This window comes from Podarcis cretensis (assembly GCF_951804945.1).
Source record: "Podarcis cretensis genome assembly, chromosome: 1".
In the NCBI taxonomy this organism is placed as follows: domain Eukaryota; kingdom Metazoa; phylum Chordata; class Lepidosauria; order Squamata; family Lacertidae; genus Podarcis; species Podarcis cretensis.
The window spans coordinates 56,166,809-56,181,880 of NC_137170.1; the positions used below are offsets into that span (position 1 = coordinate 56,166,809).

A 15,072-nucleotide genomic window follows, 5' to 3' on the forward strand; every position below is an offset into this window, starting at 1 on the left:
GTATTACTTGTCTTGAGAAAATTATGCTGTGACATTTGTTCTACAGACTTCAGTGGGAGTAGGTGCTGGTCATAGCCATTTGGATTCTATAGACACAGAGAATTCAGAAGTCATATTAATGAAAGTCATATTTCTTCTACTATTGGTGTTGGTTTAACATTACCCTAAAACCACTAGAGTTTTTTGAGACCCAGAGAAGAGTCTATGTTAGAGAATCCCATGTATGATGGGCACCAATGCTCTGCCATGACAACTTTTCTCCTTTGAAAATAATAAAGCAGTTTCCAATAAGGATGGAGGAGGAATTTGGTAGGCTTTTTACAGCAGATTGACTCAATCCAATGGGCCAGAATTTGCTTGCAGTTGGAAGTGCAACTCCCAGTTTGCAATGCCATTTTGGTGTGTAAAAATTGCTCTCAAAATTATGGGTTGCATCTGACAAAGTCATTGTTCCCTCTGGACAACTTGCAATCACGTAATGGAACTTTCCCTCCCTCTCTCCCCTCCAGGGGCACGTGGGGAGAGGAGAGGGAAGGGAAGTTCCATGGTGGGAACAGAAGTCATTCTCCATTGAACAATCTGGATTTGGGGTGAAATGTGTGCAATTATGCAGTTAATAATGCATGCAATTTAAATGCAAACATCCTTTCCAAAATGCGTTCCAAGCTTCCTATTTGCCAGCAAAAATGAAACAGGACAGACCTAAGCTGATCTGTCCATCTCGAGTTCTCAGTAAGAGGACTGCAAGCTGGGTTTAATAAGAGAAAATTTGCAGTCATTTTGCACCCCCATTTTTTTATTTCTCAGAAGCTCCATGGCCTCTGTATTTCTCATACTCAGATGACAGGTTTCTCCTGGTAAACCATGAGTTGCAGACCATTGACTTCTGTATGACTCCCACCTCCTTTGGGTAGGTTTTACTTGTGAAGAGCTATCTCATTGATTGAAAGGCCGCCACAGCTATTGAGTTAGGTTGTGACGAGGGGGCTCTGCTATGAGCTCCCTCTTTTCTTGAATGAATGCAGCAGTCATTCAGTGTCCCTGCTGCCCACGTAATACTGAATGAAATATTCTCTTCATATTTTAAACAGATTGAGACTATGAAGAAAGACTGGCAGTTTGTAACAAGAGGGTTGGCTTCTATTTTGCTGGCCCCAAGAAAGAAGTCCTTTGTCTGTGTAACTCAAGCAGATAGACTAACCACTAGAGCACCTGCATTATTGGCCAGGAATGGAGAAGGGCAGAAGATGGACTAGGTATTCTGGTAGGTTTATTTTCCATCTTCTAACTATTTATGTGAAATCAATTTTTGCTTTGCAAAAAATGCAGTGTCTAGGAATGTTCTTTGTGAAGGAATGTTTATGATCATACATTGAATCCTTGAGCGAGATTTTTTTGGCTTTAGAGCCTTTTACCACAACTTGAGAAGAAGATCGCGGAAACTGGTTAGTCCAGTTTTGCAGACAAATCCTGTGTATGAACAGAATTGGAAGTAAGCCCCATGGAGTTTCTGGCTGGACAGGAATATGGCACATTTTGAAATGGCACAAGAAGATGAAGCAGCTATTTCATTTTGCTACATAGTTGTGTGACTCTTCAGCAATTAAAGTTCTGGTGGTGGTAACAGCACCAGGCTCATCTCTGCTAGGAATGCACAATCTGCTGAAGTCCTACACTTTTATCCAACTGTGTTTAGAAGTTAATAATAATAATAATAATAATAATAATAATAATAATAATTTTTTATTTATACCCTGCCCTCCCCAGCCAAGGCCAGGCTCAGAGCGGCTTACAAACAATAATAAAAACAAGAAGAATGATTACAACTTAAAAACAAAAATAAAATACAACATTAAAATAATGGAACATTAAAATATTAAAATGTATCCTCATCGCAGGAGGAGAAGGAAAAGAAGAGAGAGAGAGAGAGAGGGAGGGAGGGAGGGAGGGAATCAAATTGGCTCCAAGCCAAGTTAGGGGGGAAAACACTCTGTGTAGGCTTAAATGAACCCTCTTGTTTATGACTTATTTTCAAATGAAGGCTCATTTTTTATTATAACACATGTTTAAATTATAAGGAAGTGTAGTACTGTATATAAAGAGGGCTTTAGGATCATGGTGGTTAAAAAATGAAATACAAAAACTTCTTAATTTGTGCAGTTTCTACCACCTGAATTATCATTCTTGGTGATTTTAGCTTTGGGATAGTGATTCTTTGTGATTGTCAATGTGAGCTCAGTTTTTGAGTTTCTAGGTTTGGAGATCCTGTTGGAATGCAGAAAGCTGCTGAAAGAAGGCAAAAACAATAAAAAAGGGAGGCATATATGATGATGATGATGATGATGATGATAGGATGGATTTCTCTAAAGATCCTGTTATAAGAGAAACAGAGAGTACATAAATATTGCCATAATGTCTTAGAAAATCTGACATTTTATTTTGTGAAATTATTTTTCTTTGTTTCTTCCTCTTACTTGTTTTCAAATCAGCCAGTCAGAACTGAGGAGTTAGTAAGTCAGGTGCAAAGCTGTCCCATAAATTCACTAGGTTAAACATGCTGGACCACAAACCACTCCTAAATACTCCTCACTCATTGCTCCCCCTTTCACTAGTGAACTTCACAGTGTTGTACAAAGACAAGCATAGCAGGAGTGAGAAAACCCCAAGAAGCAAAAAAAAGTTGTGTCTTCTCTCCAACCTATTAATGTGAATTTTAGCAGTCCATCTCAGAAACCCACTGTGAATGCCCAGGTCTTTTAATAGCATAGATGTGCCTCAATTCTTAAAGTAACCATTAATTGTGATAATAGCCATAATCCAACAGAAAAACACACTGGCATGCAACACCATCCCAAGTCAATAGAGACCCATCTTTCCCTACCCAGCCACCTTTGTAGCAGGCTGTTTTTCTGATGGGGAACCTCATTGACTTGTGATTCAGGGCAGAGCTTTCTTGGTGGTGGCATCCTATCTGTGGATTTTCCTCTTCCTCGGGGCTTTTGGAAGAGGTGGATGTGTTTTCAGCCATGGGTATTGCCTTCTGCTGTAGTGCTGGGATAGTGTGAATTTAAAACCATTATTTTAAATCATGGTTAAGATTGTAAATGTTTTTTTTTATTATTATTGAAGACATTGAATGGTATTTTGTAACCCCCTCACATCCTAACCAGTGAAGGGTAGTTTTTCTAAAAAAAATATGAATGAATGAACCAATGAGTACTCAGAAGGATCATTCACCACCAGGCCTCTGCACACCGATAGTCGTGTCACTGAATCTGAATTCAGATGACAGAAACCTCAGTCTGTGTGTTTACGGGCAGGGGAGCCCTCTGAAGCCTCTGATCATTCAGTTGTACACAACATTACTAATACTCTGTGTCAACCATGGAGGAAATGTGGCAATTTCAAACTTCTGAGCAGGTACCATGTGGTTAGTAAATCTGAGCAGCAGCCCCTGAAGGAAAAGAAAAGGTGTGTGTGTGATTTGCTGCTCAAGGAAACACACATCTGGGATTCTTCTGTTATTGTTGGAAGTAGCAAATGTGAGCAGGACTGACGTGAAAGGGCTATTTGAGATGAACTGTGACTGCCTCAGTTCTCCTTTCAGCAACTCAAGCAGAGGTAATGGCACAGTCAAGCATGCCTGTGCTGAACACCTGCCCTATCCCAGCCACCACTGTGTGACTTACCAATCTGCCTTTCAACATCTAATCTCAGTTTATGCGCTTTCCCTTCACTCCCATCAGCCACCTGTGCTGCCCAATACTCTGGCCAATATTGATTACCTATTTGGTCTTGCGGTGGGGGAGGAGGGACACAAAAATGGAGCCCAGATCACTAGTGCTCCCCCCATTCTCAACTTTCTTAATAGGAGAGCAGTGCTTCTGTGCACAATCTCCCCCCCCCCCCCGTATCTCCCAGCTCATGCACTGGACTTGTCTCCAAGCCCTTGTCTTTGTGTGGAAACACATTTGCATATGCTAATAAACTTCTCTTGCTGAAGACCCAAGATACAAGTCTACTTCCATTGCCATTGCTTTTCTTTTGCACTGGATTTATTATGGTTGTCGCTGCTGCTGTTAATCAGTGACGTACAAAGGCATTGCTAGGCTAGGCTTCATTGTAAGGAGAAGAAACAGACAGACAGATAGGGGGAAAGGGATGGTCCCTGACCCTGGGACACTGAAGTATGGACTCAATTAGTTAATTGAGTTAAAGCACCCACCACACGTTCTATACATGAAAGTTAACACCATGAACTCTGAACAATTGTGCAGCTTATCTCCTAAGCCCCAGAAAGCAGACTAACCTCTTTGAATTTGCTCAGCAGCGCTGTAGCTGAGCTCTTATATAAGCCAAAACCAGCTGGGAGAACTGCAGAATGGCAAGACTTAAATTTCAAACCATCAGAAAACCTATAGTTATGGGAAAGATGCAGGGGCGGGGGAGAACCCCCACCAGACACAGTTTGTTCACAGATGAAACTCAGAGCAGTTTCATTAATAAAGCATCTGCCACCTATCGTACTGAACAGATGGCAGCAGGGGGAGGGAAGAAGGTCCATACACCTGTATAGATAAAGGTTTTGTCATTATTCACATGTGATATTAGCTGCATCCTTTGTGGGGATTACGTTATGTGTTTACAGTATTGATTTCCTTGCTCTTAGCAGCCATAGGTTAATGTTTTCCTGAACCAACCTCTAGTGTAGAACAGGCCTGGCAAATGTGCTGAGTCCAGCAGGAATTTTTAATGGGGGGAAATGTGCAATCCTAACAGCATGAAGAGAAATGGGAAGCTGTTATGATCCACTGCTGTGGTAACCTCCCTGTATGGAAAAAGGCTGTATAATAATAACAAAATGATGTCATTGTCACTGTACATCTTAGTTTAGATTTAAATGTGAATGTCGCTTTGATCATGGTTCTCCTCCCCAAACATATATTCCACATTTCAGTTTCTATGCATTGCATGGTGTTCAGAGCAGCTAGAATTGCTTAAAGAGAGCACTTTCAACCATAGTGCTTTCCATGCTTGTATGTGGTATGCAGAGTCTAGGTAGATCTTCAAAGGGTCAGGAATACTTCAGGAGAGTATAGAGAGTACAGTGTTTACTTCATTGATATTCATTGCGTATCTGAAAGGAGTTTCCAACTCCTTTCATCAAGGGTAGGATAATTGGCAGTACCCTTGTATATACAGAGCTCCTGCCATTCTGAGTCTCAAAATTCTAGATTTCTCCCCAAAACCTCATCCTGTTCTGTGAACTGCCTTGAGACCTCTGGGTATAGGGTGGTTAATAATAATAATAATAATAATAATAATAATAAATAAATAAATATTTATTTTCTCCATGTGAGAAAACTGAGAAACAAGAGAGGAGGAAGGGATGGCAGATCTCTTTCCCACTGCTGCTATGAGTGCTGCTATGGCTGCAGTGGAGAGGAGGAGAAGAGGAATTCTCCTTTCCCTGTTTTGGGGGCAACAGCAACAGTAAAAGGAAACACCCTCTTGTTTGGGGCTTTCCATAGGTTTGATCCAAAAGATGCAGCTGGTACATATTGCGGTGGCCTGGTTGTTGAGTGGAGCACCTGAACACACAAACATTGCACTTGTGCTGAGGGAACTGTATTGCCTTATGGTCAGTCACCAAGCCATACTCAAGGTCTTCGTAACCTAAAGTCATGAGAAATTTGAGACTGGGTTACCTGAAAGATCCCCTGCCCCTGTGTAGATCTGTAAGATCACATAGATAATCTGTGGAAATTCTACTTGTGGCTCAGTACCCTACAGAAAATCATAGGTCAGTGACCCCAAAACTTGTATTTTCTGCTGTTGACCTCATACTGCGGAATGCCATTCCCTCCGTCATGCGTCAAGCACCAATTGTCATTTACCGTACTTCAAATGTCTTGGGAAGACTTATCTTTTTGCCCCGGCTTTCCCTGACCCCAGAAGATCAGTCCTGTTTCATGCATCTTAATTTCAGCTATTGTGTCAGCTATTCTAATTTGACTTGCTTTCTTCCATTTTATTCTATTTTAAATATCTGGCTTGGTACTAACCCCATTTTCTACATTATGCAATGAAGCACATTAATAACCATATGTGGTAAAAACAAAACAACTAAACCTGTTCATGCATGCTTAGCTTTCAATTTATTCAGCAGCATTATCCCAGATTGATCATAAAGCTCACCTCTCTCACGTGTGAATTGGGTAATATATTATCATATGCCTTTACATACAGTGGGGAAAGCCTCCCTGTTCATTTGTTCTTCAAAATGAATACTAATCTATTGTGGGAAGTTGAGATAAACAAGAAATGATTTTCTAGTTAGTTGCTTCATTATGACTAACGCACACTGTTAGCCTTAATATGAAGTACTAAGAAGGATTTGGACCACTGAATTAAATACTGTACAGCCACATAATGCACCCAGCGCATCCTGCCAATGCACACCAAAGCAAGAGATCACTCACTTTTCTCTAATTCAGAATCTTCGATGAACTATAATTCCCCAACTCCAAGCTTTCATTAAAAAGGAGTGTTTCTACCATTTGTAGAACCTAAGATATGAGGCCAAATTCCTTTTTGTGTGTGTGTGTGAGAAACTAGCCTACTCCCACCTTTCAGTGGTTTTGAACCAACAAATGAAGCCATAGCAGTGACTAACATTTAGGAAAGCAGAGCTAACCAATTAGACAAAGAGAAAGCTCAAGTGAAGCTTCCATTATCTAGACTCTTGGCTTATTGCTAATCCTTTTCTGCTGGTCTTTCCTGCTGGAGAAGTGATTGCCGCCCCATTGAAACCAAAGCAGGTATCCAGCATTTTAGTGTAGCAGTGATTGTGGAATAGTATGTCAACTCAGCAACAGGTAGTAGCAAAGGTAGGGGCTTGTGATCTTTTTAACTTGGGATTAGAAACAAAAACGAACAAAAAAGGGTTTTCTTCTGAGTTTGTAAATCTTTTGAAATGTATTCTCTTAATGCCAATGCAAATAAAGTTCATCATTATCACATCCATACTGCAGGGGGCAGGGTTGTGGCTAAGCAAGCGTGGATCATAGAAGCCCTGCAAAATATCATAGTGTTGTTATACCCATTTTGGTGAAGGGAGATGGAAAGTAATATATGACAATGCTGAAGTCCAGTACTGTTAACCTGGCTTTTGGGGGGATGAGGGATGCAGTGAGGAAGGTGCTGTAAAGTTGCTTGTGGACGTAACAAAATTAATTAAGGGCTGGATGAAGTGAAAGGAGCCAAGGAAAGGACTGAGAGTCTCCAAAGTGAGTGGAAAGGTGATTTCTGGATGTAGCTCCACCAGTAGATGGACACTAGGTCTACCAATTTAGATCTGCCAGAGGGGTGACTCTGCAATACTTTTACACACAGTGTGCAGTGTGTGAGTGAGTGTACAAGGTAGGGCACTCCTACCTTGTTACGTTATAAAACAACCTCCCTGAGGGAGACTAGTCCGTTTTCTTCATTGCTGGAATACTGCCAGTGACTGAGAAAGCATTTCTAGTTTGGTTTTCAATTATATTTTTTAAATAGGTTTTGTTCTGTTTTTCTGGGTTTTATTATGAAATAGCTTGTTTCTTCCAGTATTTTATGGCCTTGGATTTGTATCCTTAGCATTTGAATTGAGCATGTTAATTGTTTTCAATTAAATGTTGTAAGCTGCCTTGAGCATTTTGTATGAAAAAGCATCTGATACACAGAGCAAATCTTCTTCTTCTTCTTTGGTGATCACTTGTAGCCAAATAAGATTGTCTACCATGAACATGATCTTAGCCACAGTGGGGACATAGGTTTGTGGGCAGGAGTTGATCACAGTGAGGGTTTGCCAAGCGTGACTTCCTCTTAGCACATTTCTCCCTTTTATCTTGTGTTCAAGCGTCTTCAAAGTCCATGACACCTTTGGTAAAGGCTGTTCTCTGATTGGAGCGCTCACAGGCCAGTGTTTCCCAGTTGTCGGTGTTTATACTATATTTTTAAATATTTGCCTTGAGAGAGTCTTTGAACCTCTTTTGTTGATCACCAGCATTACGCTTTCCATTTTTTAAAGCTCAGAGTAGAATAGTTCCTTTGGAAGACAATAATCAGGCATCCTCACAAATGACCAGTCCAACAAAGTTGATGTTGAAGAATCATTGCTTTGACACTGGTAATCTTTGCTTCTTCCAGTACACTGGCATTAGTTCTCCTGTGATGTGTAAGTCCAACTCACCATGACAAGGTGATGATCCAGTGAGTGAGACAGAGCAAATAAATAAACGCTCCCAGTGGCAGGGCTCTCTGACATTTGGAGTTACAACTCTGGTTTCAAGATCACATAATGATCCTGTTAAGTGGACAAGAGTTCATGTAGAGTTATCAGGTTCTTACCCTGCCTTTTCATGTCTTCCATTCCCCCATATCTTATGATAACAGAGCAGTAGCTGTGCTGTCCTGGTGCCCATCCTATAAATCAGGGGTTCTTAACCTGGTCCCTACCACCCACTAGTGGGCCTTTCAGGATTCTAGGGGGGGCATTATGGGGTTCTACGGCACAAGCTGAATCCTCCTTCTATCGAGCACTGGTGGGCGCCAAGAAATTTTACCATCAAGAAAGATCCATTAGTGGGCAGTAGGTATAAAAAGGTTGACTACCCCTGCTATAAATAAAGGCTGGACAAAGTTATATAGAGAAAAATGCATGAAAACGAGTGTGGAAACACTCTAGGATTGTGGGGCCCTTCACTACTTTCCCTGCACTCTCTATATATATATTGCCATGTGTCATCTTCCTTGTTTCCCCCCAGGTCAGTGAAGCAAGAGAAGTTCCTCTCATTTCAGTTTGCCTCTACCACTGTATTCCCCCTCCCTTCAAACAAACAAACAAACCTTTTGAAAAACCTATGCCTTTTGTTGCATAGACAGAGTGAAAACTGGTCTCTGAATATCATTTCTCTCCACTCTGCATGATGCAAGATCTGCCGGTGAGTCAGTGATGCGGCACAATCTCTCCCCCTCTCTCCTCCAATGCCAACTACTCAGAAACTGCACGACTACTTGAAAGCGTTAGTGAAGTAGAGCACAGGATATTCCCCAAGACAATGAAAAGATTTCTTCAGGAGCTATCTGTTCAAACAGAGAGTTTGACAAAAGACCCATGTCCATTTCCACAAGGGACCGTGATTTGTAGATAGGGAATTCAAAGCCCAAGTACACTTCTGATATGGGTACCAAAGGCTGGAGGGGGTGTGTGAGATGTGGTTCTAATCCCAAGTAAATAGAAGATGTCCAGCACTTCTTTTATTGGCCAAACACAATCTGATTGTATTTATTTTATTACAAAAAGAGGACATTGGGATGCCCAGTTAAGAGATGAAAAACAAGCGTTTTTTCTTTTCTTTGAAAAAAATTAAAATCTCCGTTATAGACTTTCACAAAGAAAAAGAAGTGGAGGGGGGATGAAATCCCTTTAGAATAAATATAGACTATGAAAGCACTGTTGAGGTTGCTAAGCAGCAGTGGCCAGAGGAATAGAAAGCAAGTGAGGCTTTGAAACAGAACCAGTGACTTGTGGGTTAACTGGAGTCATTGCTTACTCTGTTGTCTTTTGTTGCTAGTAATAGATGAAGGATGCAGCTTTCTTCAGCTGGTCGGGAGGGTATTTTAGGCAATTAACATTGAAAGGCAGGTTTTTGTACCTCTCTTCTTGTTCAACACAGAGGAATCTGATCTTATAAATATGCTAGTTTACTTTTCCCATTGATGTGTGTTTTGGCTTTGTTATTTTACACCTGTCAACTGAACAGCATTAACTGCTGACATACCATAATGTACGTTTGCACTTTGGGGTAGAATCCTTCAATGAATTTTTTTTTTTTCTGGTTGATTGGGAACACCTTTGTCATAGGGAAAATCAGCTGCTTACCAGCCCTTGCACACATTCCAGTCCCCAGATCTCGCCTGGGCAAATGAAGCCTAGTCGTTTTCTTGCCTGCTGAATGTTGGTGCCATGGAACACAATCCAAAAGATAAGAATTGTTCATTTGACCTTCCCTGATGTAATAAAATGTATACATTGTCATCAGTAAGGTTGAGCCTCCAAATTTGCAGTTCAGTCTCTGAAAACTCTAGGGATCCTATATGGTTTCCCTGGCCCCTTAAGTACTCTGTTTTTGGATACATTTGCTATTTGTATTGTGATGTTATAATGAGGGCTGTCTAGCACATTTTCAAGATGAGTACAGTCCAAACACACCTTATATAAATGTTCCTGTCTGAAAAAATAAGTGGAAAACAACCCAAGAACAACAAAAGCCTTGAAGACCACCAGTGTATCACCATCCAAGTATCTTGTGGCTTTTGAAAGAGGACATGATAGAGATTTGTAAAATTAGTCAAAGAGTACTGAAAGTAGCATAATATTCGCATAATATTAGAACACAGTCTTGCAATGAAGGTCAATTCAGGACTGATGAAAGGAAGTATTTCTTCACACCAGAACATAGTTAACTTATGGGATTCAGCATAACAAGATGTAGTGATGGCCACCAGCTTGGACAGCTTTAAAAGGGGATTAGAGAAATTAATGAGAAATAAGGCTATCAGTGGTTACTAGGCAGCAGGCCTCTGAATATCAGTTGCTGGAGAACATGAGTGGGAGAGAGATACTGCGCTCAAGTCCAGCCTGAAGCCTACCCATAGGCATCTGGTTGGTCACTGGGAACAGAATGCCAGACTAGATGGATCTTTAGACTGGTCCAACCATAATTTGTAAATGTTATTTAAAGTACTGTGGGGATGGAGGGTGTGGGAAAGGTACACAGATTTAATAGAACAACAAACACCCTGGTGGCTATCACCAATTGAAGCTTCGCTATTCAGCTGGGGAAAAGGGGAAGTGGCCTACATACAGAGATTTACTGAGAGACCAAGAAGGGAAATGGAAATTAAAAGATTATGAAGAAATTAAAAACCATTTTCAGAGTTGGCTGCATTATAGACAATTATATGAGATGTACAAAGAAGATAATAAAAAAGGGTTTAGATACATGACCTCCAGATTTCAAAAGGAGGTTAAAGAAGAAGAAGTGAAGCTGCTGAAGAAAGCATATACTGTAGTATTCTTCTAGAATGGGAAACAAAAGATGAGGAGGTCAAATCAGTTATGATCGAATGGGCACAAGATATAGGACATAATATACAATTTGAGGATTGGGAAAAGTTGTGGAAGGTGTATTTGAAATTTACAGATTGTTCTCTCTTGAAAGAAAATTCTATGAAAATGATGTATAGATGGTATATTACACCAGTACAAATGGCAAAAATGTACAAAACCAGGTCAAATATATGTTGGAAATGTAAAGAAGAAGAAGGTACTTTGTATCATATGTGGTGGGAATGCAGAGAAGTTAAAAATTTTGGGGAGATGATATATAATGAATTGAAAAAAATGTTTAAAATGACATTTGCAAAGAAGCCAGAAGCGTTTTTGCTAGGGATTTTAGGACAAGACCTGACAAGAAAAGCAAAGAATTTATTTATGTATGCAACAACAGCGGCAGGAGCCTTGGTTTTTTTAAAATAAATAAATAAATAAATTTTTATTAAGATTTTAAAGATTACAGAAAAAAAGAGAAAATAATAATCAAAGAAAAAAAGAAAAAACAATACACACACACACACACACACACACACACATATATAAATCTTCAAAAACCAGAAAACAGAAGAAAAATAAATAAAAATCAAGTCAAACCTGTACATCACTTACTTACATTCACTTATTTCCTTGACCTCCTCACGCCTCCCATTTTTGTATTCTAATTCAATTTGTTATTTCAGCAAATCCTTCCAACCTTGTTTTTATCTTAATAATTTGTCTTAATATACTATAATTTTACATTCTCTCTTTCACCAACTCATTTTAACTTAATCCTTTATGTCATTTCTACTAAAACCACATAATTTTCTTTTCCCAACATCTTTCTAACAATCCTTAATTTTGCAATATTTTTGAAGATAAACTTTGAATTTTTTCCAATCTTCTTCCACCAACTCTTCTCCTTGGTCCCGGATTCTGCCAGTCATCTCAGCCAGTTCCATGTACTCCATCACCTTCATCTGCCATTCTTCCCGGGTGGGTAGATCTTGTGTCTTCCAATACTTTGCGATGAGTATTCTTGCTGCTGTTGTGGTGTACATAAAAAGAGTTCTATCCTCCTTTCGCACCAATTGGCCGACCATGCCCAAGAGAAAGGCCTCTGGTTTCTTCTGGAAGGTATATTTAAATACCTTTTTCATTTCATTATAGATCATCTTCCAGAAGGTCTTAATCTTTGGGCATGTCCACCAAAGGTGAAAGAATGTACCTTCAACCTCTTTACATTTCCAACATTTATTATCGGGCAAATGATAAATTTTTGCAAGCTTGACTGGTGTCATGTATCACCTGTATATCATTTTCATAATATTCTCTCTTAAGGCATTACATGCCGTAAACTTCATACCTGTGGTCAATAACTGTTCCCAGTCAGCCATCATAACGTTATGTCCCAGATCTTGTGCCCATTTGATCATAACAGATTTAACCATTTCATCCTGAGTGTTCCATTTCAACAGCAAGTTATACATTCTTGACAAATTCTTAGTTTTGGGATCTAACAATTCTGTTTCCAGCGGCAGGAGTCTTGTTAGCCCAAGGATGGAAGAATGAGAAGGACAACCGTGACTTCAAGGAAGAATGGGAACTTTTTACAAACTATCTAAAAAACAAAACAAAATGATTTGGACTCCTTGGCAGGTTTTGAATAAACATACACAAATTTATTAGTTGAATATGTGACAGAAAAGACAATGATATGTCCAATTTTAACATGCAGAGAATAAAATGTACAAACAAATCAGAGAGGAGAGCTAAGGGAAGTCCTTAGGGGGTGGGAGAGGGGGGGAAGGGGGAGGGGGAAAACGTAATGGGTTATTTTGATTGATAATTTGTTTTGTTAAAATGGTTTTATAAAAATATATTATAAATAAATAAATAAATAAATAAATAAATAAATAAATAAAGCACTGTGGGAAGAATACCTTTCACTTGAAGCTAGGTAATATTCAGCTAGTCCAAGCACTAACTTCAATGGGACTTACTCCCATGTAGGTGCATATAGCAGGGGTAGCCAACCCAGTACCCTACACAGGTTGCTGCACTCAGGCTCCCAGTCAACACTATGCTAGCTACCCCACCATATAGAATTTCAATTTTAGACAAAATTAATTCTCAGGGGCTTTTGGAAACATTTGACAAACTGGCTTGCCTTCTTCATATTTCATTAATGTGACTTTTAATACCTGCTAAGGGAGAAGCATTACAGGCTGTGTGAGAAGAAGAGGAAAGGAAAGCTCCTATCAAGGTGGTGGCAGTGGTGGTGGGGACCCTAAAGTAGAATATTAGAAGAGAAAGTTACTGTAAGTTTGTTTTTTGTTGGGTTTTTTTGCCTTCCATGGTTAGAAGTACAAAAAGCAGAGGATAAAATACGTTATCACAGAAAATAGGAGCCTTTGATTCTCTCTAACCTCCGTTCGCACAGCCTGCTAAGAGACCCAGGAAGATAGTTATATCTATTTCCCCACCCAAAGTGAAAAGTGGAACAAAAATGCTGAACTTCATACAAATGATGATGGGGTGCAAATTGGCTGCAGCAACTCAGGAAAGAGAGCTTGAAGTCACCTTAGAATATCAGCTCAGTGTGTGGCATCGGGGGGGGGGGGAGGCAACTTTATTAGCAGAGGGACTGATTTTTTTTTAAAAAAGGAAGTAAGTTAATACTCCCATATAAATCTAGGACCACTTTAGAATACTGTGTGCAGTTCTTGCAGCTCAATTTCTTATTTTGTTTTGTTAAAGATACTGTAGATTTGGACAATGAAAATGCATTAATTTATGGAACTCATTGCCACAAACTGTGATCATAGTTGTTTGCTTTGAGATGTCTATTAATGGCTGCTAACTGCACTAGCTAAAACTGAATCCTCCCTGTTCTGAGGAGGTGTACCTTGTACATATTACCAGATCCTAGAGACTAGAGCAGGAAATGTCTGCCTCCCTTGTTTCATACCTGTGTGACTTTCTTTGATCTCTGCTTACTGTAGAGTGGCAGCTGGCCTCTTGATCTGATGCAGCAAGGTAGTTCTTATCCCAGCAATAGCAACCTGCCTGTTAATTTGAAAAGTATGTATCACACTGTATTTCATGCAATGAGAAGGAGCATAAAAGATGCATGCAAACTGTCTGGGATGATGGAATCGAATGGCTCAAGCTGCACGTCACATGAGAAGGCACAGGACTGCGGTGGGGAATCTGAGGCCCTGCAGGTGTTGTTGGACTCCGGTTCCTAAAGCCAGTGTAGCCAATTGAAAGGAACGATGGGAGTTGTAGTCCAGTAACATCTGGATGGAAACCTCCCCCACCCCATGTCCTAGGATATGGCTGATGCTTCAGCAAAGCTCTTTCCTGTACCAGTAAGTCAACAGTGTACAGGAGGAGGAGTGGAGGGTGGCTAGCTGAAATGCTTGCATAGATAGAAGGACTGGAAGCGTGAGATGTTGAATCCCACCCTATATATTCAGTGTGATTTTCAGCAAGTCAGTTACTGCCTGCCCTCCTGGAGCTGTCATCATCACCTCATAATGAATAGCTGGGACTCCCAGTTGTAGTTAAAGCTGGAGGAGAGATAATTACAGTGCCGTGGCATTTCTCCAAGACTGCATGAGGCAGAAGGATCGAGGACTATCGGCCTCTACTGTGTCTGTGGACTAGTATGGCTTGTAGCTCTTTGTTTCACGCTCCCTTTAGTGTGCATTTTCTTTGATATTTTTTAATGTTTGGGGGCTTATTTATTTTTCGTGTCCTCCATTTTGAGAACGCCTTTGAGTTGAGAGGTCTGAGCAGTCGTCAGTGAAAAGGCCCAGTGTTCAGTCCTATGTTTTAATGGTGAGGTGCTCAAAGCAAGGCCTCCATTTACAAGCATGTGATAGGAAGAAAATATATGTCATCATCTTGAATCATCATCACCATCA

The 15,072-nt window shown here is 40.2% G+C and overlaps 1 protein-coding gene across 5 annotated transcripts in view; it reads left to right on the plus strand.

The window, feature by feature from the left end:
* Positions 1 to 15,072, plus strand: part of LRRC4C (leucine rich repeat containing 4C) — a 621,269-nt gene that overhangs the window by 524,994 nt on the left and 81,203 nt on the right. For 3 of the 5 annotated variants that reach the window (XM_079951500.1, XM_079951501.1, XM_079951503.1), the window contains one exon: positions 1,092 to 1,264. The exons of the other annotated variants lie outside the window; for them this stretch is intronic. The gene's annotated coding sequence lies outside the window, so the exon portion shown is untranslated. The remainder of the gene's footprint in view (positions 1 to 1,091; positions 1,265 to 15,072) is intronic. 5 annotated transcript variants of the gene reach the window in all.